At 36.0% G+C, this 7,337-nt stretch overlaps 1 pseudogene; it reads right to left on the bottom strand.

Annotated features, from left to right (window-relative positions):
• Window positions 1-5,551: 5,551 nt before the first annotated feature.
• LOC131918762 (large ribosomal subunit protein uL15-like) lies at window positions 5,552-6,001 on the bottom strand (annotated as a pseudogene).
• Between the last annotated feature and the right edge of the window lie 1,336 nt (window positions 6,002-7,337).

Raw genomic sequence — 7,337 nt, 5'->3', positions numbered from 1 at the left:
TTAATCCTTTTATTACAACCAAGGAAAGGGCCTATAAGATACCATTCCTCACTGAGGAACCATTGATAACCAACGGTTGTTGGGAAGGATTTGCCATTTTCTTTAGTGCTGTAACCCATGGTGAGTTGCCCATGCTCCAGTAAATAATTCCCACCCATACTGGGGAAAAGCACTATAACTGAACTCAATGGATCATTCATAAAGAGAAGATCTAAAAGTAGGAGGGGTACATGTTGAGTGGGAGGCTTCAATGGGAGATGGAGGAGAAATTAAAATTACTAAAATTCATAATATAAAAATAAATAAGATGCCCAAATGTCAAAAAATAAATAAGGTACCAAAATGTGAAAAAAACTACATACATATGTTTTTAAAGAACTTTTAAAAATATAAACCAATATTTGAAATATTAAACATGTAACATTTTAGTTTTGTCACAGTGGAAAATATCTGATCATAACAATATCAGAGAAAGCAAAACCATTGTGTTTAAGAACATGTTCATCTTTTTTCTGAGTTCTTAGGCTAATGTACTTATCTCAACTCATGATAAGTCAGGTACTAAGAATCTTCTCTTTCCAGAGTTCCTGCCAGAGTGACTTTGTTTCAGTCAGTTGGTAGCATGACTTATCCTCTGTCAATGCCATTCATAAAATGTATACTCTTTCCCTTAAAGAATACTTGGAGAAAGAAATATAAATTAATCCAAAATGTATGGACATTATCTTCCATATTTAAAACATATATAATCTTCATAGCCAGCAACATTGAAGAATACATTTAAATCTGAAATCGCTCTGAGCTCTAGGAAGTAATTATTAAAAGAAATAAATTTTTAGGTGTTCATTAAATACTACTTGATCTCAGTATTTCTGTATTAAATTATATCAATATTTTGCCTTCATGGTGACAAATATCCAGATGTTAGGAAATATTCTGAACTGTCTTTGCTTATATTTTATAGTTAACTAACAGTGTAATTATAGCTTGACTGAATGAAAATACATAGCTAAGAACAGATGTAACTGTTCTTGTATCCTATGGAATCTTCTAAGTTTTGTACAGATAATCTTAAACATAGACAAGTGGAAACAAATAAGATTCAGTAATATGAAAGAACAGCACCACACCACCCAGCCCTTGCCACTCAAGACTATCTTGCCTTTTAGTTTGCGGCAGCCTGCTGTGGGATCTCCTTCTCACTCCCCTCTTCATCGGTGCACAATAGCTTTTTGAATACTCGACACTTCGTTGATTTTTGTGCACTTCATTGGTGATATAGCAGTCTCCTCCTATGTTGAGTATTTCATCTGATTTCTTCCTTGATTTTTAAAATAATCTTATAAGTATTCTCTGTTGTTTGAATTATTAATGCTTACTTTGGGTTTCATGCTACAAATACTGCTATTACTACTACTTTACAGGAAGCAGATACACTTTCTTAAAGTTGCTCCCATTTCAAAGATAAGGAAATTGAATTACATTGCATTTAAGGAAATTGCTGATGATCACAAGATCTAGTAAACATAGTTTATTGATTTCCAGAATTAAAAAAAAAAAATCTGCCTTACAGTCAACAAACAAAGTAAAGTCTTTATATGGAATGTTTTCTACTTGAGAAAGGATTTAGTAAATTTATTCGCACTGTGCTTCAACTACTTGGCAAGCATCAGTAGACGCACCACAGGTATATTGTGCTTTGTTGCATAGCAAGTACTCTCACTCATTTACCCTGCTTAAAGACTTGGGCTTTGGTCATACAGAATAAGTAAATGATAGCCAATTATAGAGAACCATAATCCAGGCCACTCAGAGTAAATAGATGATGACCAATCACAGTGAACCATAATCCAGATAGTTTGTTGGCTCACAGAGTGAATGTGACATGAAGTAAGTAGATCTCTTTGCCTCTCTAAGATAGATACATGGATAATAGAAGAAAAAGAACCATTCTGTAATTCCTCCCTGATTTCTGGACATAAGAAAAACCAGACTATGAAATAGATGAAAAGTACATGGACGGGGGAAAATGGGGTCAAGAAGAATATCCAGTACCACTACTTATGTGACACAGTTTTCTTTTCTTTATCTTTTTGTTTTATAAATTTATTTGAAAAATTCACAATGCAAGAACATTCCTTTTGCGGATTTTGGTTTGATTGTTTTTGGAAAAATTTTGTGCCTATTATAGAAGGAATCATGACTTTCTGCTTTAAATATGTACATTTGTATGATTTACAGCATTAAACAAGAAATATTGATTATATTAGATAGAAAGAAAGAGAGAGAGACAGAGACAGAGAGAGGTAAGTAGATAGATAGATAGATAGATAGATAGATAGATAGATAGATAGATAGACAGACAGGTAGATAATAGAGAAGATGCACCTGTCTGCTGGAAGACTCCTCCTGCCATGTATGCTTGCTGACTTTTGAAACATGTTGTCCAGGGATCCGTTACTCTGTTGCAGTCAATTCTGTGATCAGTAGCCTCACAATGGGGACTCTGGGGTACTTTATTTAGCTGATTCAGTATATTGGGCTGAAATGTTCTTAGGTAGAACAGGAATGTACTACTTTTATTTCAGTAACATCTTCAGCAACATTCTGACATGCATTTCTCTTTTCCTTTTACTGTGTTTATCTATGTGGTGACTAGATGTCCACATGATTTCTTCCAAGACACAAAGTCAGTTAAGACTATTATTACTGGATTAGATATTTCTTCATTACTTCATTGATCATCTTACTCTGTGACTATGCATACTTTTCTGTTAATCTGTTAGAATGTGTCAGTTATCAATTTTAATGCGTTTGTGAATCTATTTGGGTAAGATATACAGATAGTAAAGTAGAATGTCATTAAAATGAAAATACCAAGCTGTATGGTGAAGGAATAAAAATAGTGGAAAATTTAAAATTTAGATGAACAGTAATTTATTTGGATATTAAAAAAATTTTCATTGCTCTTGATATTCTATCGAATGTGATTAATTTCTAATTTACTAGTAGATAACATTAGTTCCTGTTTTTTGTGACTACTTCCCATGGAGAGAAAGAAATTTAAATTTCAATGTGAAATTCTGGAGATCTGATTGCTTAAAATAAATTGTATATAAGAGTCTGTCATTTAATATTTATTTTATTATTACTAAACCTGCAGGTGATAATATAACCAGTGTGCTATGGAGATTGAAATCTCATGGCCAATTCACATTCTTTTCACATGCTATTTACTTGACAATCACTGTGTGACTTACTTTCAAAACTAATTTAATATTGGAAGTATAAATCTTAAAAGTCAATAGTGTATATACTATGCAGTACAAGGAGTGGAGATGATTCTTTTAATTAAAGAAACAGTGTCTGATGCTTCAAGGAGGTGGAATGGAAGTCAGTACTCAGGGTCATCTAGTCACCACACAGATGAACACAGTAAAAGGAAGAGAGAGATGTATGTTAGAACGTTGGTGAAGATGTTACTGAAAGACAAATCATGTAGACATCCACAGCTGTTAAAAATGCAGAAAACAACTGACCATGAGTTATTCAGCCTCAATCAATTCATCTACAGCACAACCTCACATCGAAGGCTCAGAGAGCATCCTAGATGAGGAGGTAGAAAGACTCAAAGGGCCAGAGAACCAGGATTCCTGATATGGGACAAAGTCTTCTAGACAAGATAGGGAAGCTGTACCTATGTAATCTCAGCAATATAGTTGCCTAAACCAGACTTGTGTGATAGCAATGCTAGTCAATATGTCAATATTGACAGGGAAAATTTCACAAGGTCATGCCCTGAGATCAAGTGCTACTGAAAATCAATGGCTATTGAAAAAGCAAGATGAGTTTTCAGCCCCTGATAGGTTATCCAAATCCAAGTGGTAAGCCCTAAACACACACATATACACCCACAACACATATAGGAGCAATATTAAACAATTCATGTTTAATACATACATGTATGTATGCATGCGTGGATCACAATAATAGTTAAAGAAGAGAACATCAATATGAAGTGGAATGGGGGGCTGTAGGAAGATTTGGAGGGAGGATAGATGGTGATGATGTACATGTAGTATTTGTATATCAAATTTACAAAATGTGATTTATAAAAGAGCTAATGAAATTTTATATAAAAAGACATGGATTCTGTGGGATTTCTGTATGACTGAATTGTGTTTCTCAGAGATTCACATTGTGGAGTGCCAGCCCTCTGCAGATGTGGAGAGACAGCGAAACCATCAAGGCCATATAGAATTAATTGTGTGATGAGCTCATTAGCTACAAAAGGGATTAATGCTGATTTTGTGGAGTGAGTTTTTCAAGAGTGTGGTGTTTTGTTTTGTTTTTTTTTATAAGAAAAACAGATCAGATCCTCAAATATCTCTGTCCTCTTGTCTCACATGTTCACCTTTTACGTGTGCTCTTCGTGTGAAGTATCTGCCATTATGTACTCATCATAGGTTAGAGGTCTGCACAATCTTGGACGTTTAGTTTCCAAAACTGTGAGCCAAATGGAGTTCCTTTTTTTTTTTTACATAATATACATAGACTCAGAAATCTTGTTGCATTCCCAGAAATAGGCTAATACAGATTCTAAACCCGATAGTATGCACAGTTAAGTGTAATAAGGCTTAATTGGTTGAAAAAATAGAACCACATGCACAATGCACAAAAGCTTGACTAACAAGTTGGGTGTATAAATAGATGGGTAGATGAAGCAATTAATCTTCTAGAATAAATTCAGACATTTGTCCATTGGGGTGATAGCTGTCATTTTAAAAACAGAGTTCTTATAGCCAAAGTTTAAAAGAAAGCTAAGAATACTCTGCTGTCTTGACTGCACGTGAGGTGAATTTTTCCAGGAGACATGAACAAACAAACATCTATCTAACCCTCCTATAGCACTCATGACAGAACAGTGACCCTTTTCCATCCACATCTAACTTAGTGAGCCCATGAGTTTATTGGGATTATTTGCAAGCATATGGGTGACCCTAAAGGCAGCTGCACCACTGGAAAGCCCAGCCAGCACAGGCTATACATTATATAATAGCTGTGTTAAAACTCAGCCAGCACAGGCTATACATTATAATAGCTGTGTTAAAGCCATCCCAGCACAGGCTATACATTATAATAGCTGTGTCAGTAAAGCTTGCTGGGAGCTCAGTTGTCAGAGTCTCCTCTCTTGAACAAGTATTTACTGCCTCCATAGCCTTGAAAGCAGGGCTTCTGGAATACTGAAAGTTTCAGGAGCTTCCTGATACCTGTAAGTTATGTTCACCTGCTGAGTCTTATGATCCTCCTTCCACCCTCAAAAAGAGAGAATGTTTTAATTCTGAGAGATCAATATAGAGTGCCACCAAATATTTCTGTCAATGTCTAATATGTTCAATATAAACTCAAAATTCAAGAGTATTTCCACCACTTCCTTCAGGAAATAATACTTAGGCAATTATTATAATACTTTAGCATTCACTGTGATGTTTTTTATTTTATTTATTCATTTTTTTTTGGAAAATGTTAGCATTTAATTAACCACCCTGGGTGGCTTCAAGCCACCAGGACACAGGCACTTCCAACACCCTTTATCTTCTCTTCAGCTTTTCTGCTGAAAAATTTGGCTTTCACGATGACAGGCTGCTTAGGGAGCTTTCCCTTCCCCAGAACCTTGTAGTAGCCTGATCGCACAACATCAATGATGGGAGCAGCTCCAGTCTTGCTCTTTGCAGCATTGACGCGTGTCTGCTCACTGACCAGTGTCCACGATTTATCCAGGTTGACAGTCGGACAGAAGCTCTGGTCCACTTTAAGTGGTAATGTCTCATACCAACTTTCGCAGAGTAACCTGGATGGTATTTGTCGAAGTTGATCCTGTGGTGATGCATGCCTCTAGCATTCCGCGGACTCCTGGGTGCTTGTGGTATTTACTGATGCGGACATGGCCGCGGCTCAAGTGGCCCCGGAGTTTCCGGGTCTTCCTCAGTCTGGATGGCATGGTGGCAGCAGAATGGGAAGAAACAGCGATGTTTTTTTATTCTAAGACTTAATTTTGGATCATATTTTGGTTAAATCTGAACAAGAACATTCCAGAAGTACACTACACACGGTGTGACTTTTTTTTTAACTTTAATGCAGTATTTTCCTTATCTTACATGACCAGAATACAGACATGGATAGAATCTAGTTTTGAAATGAACTGCTCCATTTATTTATGTCGCTATTATCAGCATTAGGTATAAATGTCTTAATAGAAAAGTGCTCTATGGCTTAGAAGTTTGAGGTCCAGGAAAAGGGTCAAACATGATTTAATAACAGAGGCATGTATAGTTTACTGAGATCACAAAAAATAACAAGGAAACAGCAACAACAAAAAGAAAAGAAAAGAAGTGAAAGAGTGGTCTGAGTATAGTTCAGTGAGTAGTCAGATTTGTGGTAGATCTTGATGGGTGCATTTGGGAGATAATGCATGGGGTTCCTGCTGATCATAAAATAGTGACTTCTCTACTTCTTAAAGTTCAACATAAGCATATTTTCCATCACTGTTATTAAGTATAATTATTTGTCAGGCTTTAGTCAGTGAACATGAGACGTTATAAAGCAGAGTCCCCAAATGTATTGGTGTGGTTTAGTGTGATTACTGACATTTAGTAATTTGTCAAAAAGGGAGAATATACTTTGAATAGCTGCAGGACCCAGGGGAACAGAGAATCACAGACAGCAGATGCATTTCCAACTCACTGCCTGGATCCAGCCCTACAGAGCCCAGCGGAGCTCAGGTTGAGTCAGAGCTATCCAATATAATGCCTACATGGAACAAAAAAAAATGTGCACAGTTTTAAATGGTATGTTGCATTTTGATGTAGTCCCTTACACCTTATTATTCCACAAACCAAACAGTACACAGGAAGTGCTTATTTGGTTGGTAGAATAATACCACATAAAGTAACATTCTATTGTTTTCCTATGATTAAACATCTGATTACTATACGGAAAAAGTGAAAACCAGAAGACAGTTTGAATATTCAAACCCAAGAGTTGAACCAGACATCCTAGATGATCGGATGTCATAAAAGTATTATTTTCTCAGAAAAAGATGTCATAATCATTACCTACAGAACTAATCCTTCAACTTCATGTGGATGGAGAGTTACCATAAAAAGGACTTAAGCAAAAACGTCAGTTGCCAACTCTGTGCCAGATACCGGAGGTACATCATCAAGTGCAAGGAGGCCTCTGTTCTTGCTCTTAAGGAGGGAAAGAGAATGTATAACCAATGAAAAGTGTGATGCATGTGGTTTACTGAAATTATACAAGTAGCAGAGAAAACATAA

Source organism: Peromyscus eremicus, chromosome 8b (genome assembly GCF_949786415.1).
Source record: "Peromyscus eremicus chromosome 8b, PerEre_H2_v1, whole genome shotgun sequence".
Taxonomy (NCBI): domain Eukaryota; kingdom Metazoa; phylum Chordata; class Mammalia; order Rodentia; family Cricetidae; genus Peromyscus; species Peromyscus eremicus.
This window is presented reverse-complemented; position numbering and strand designations above follow the sequence as displayed.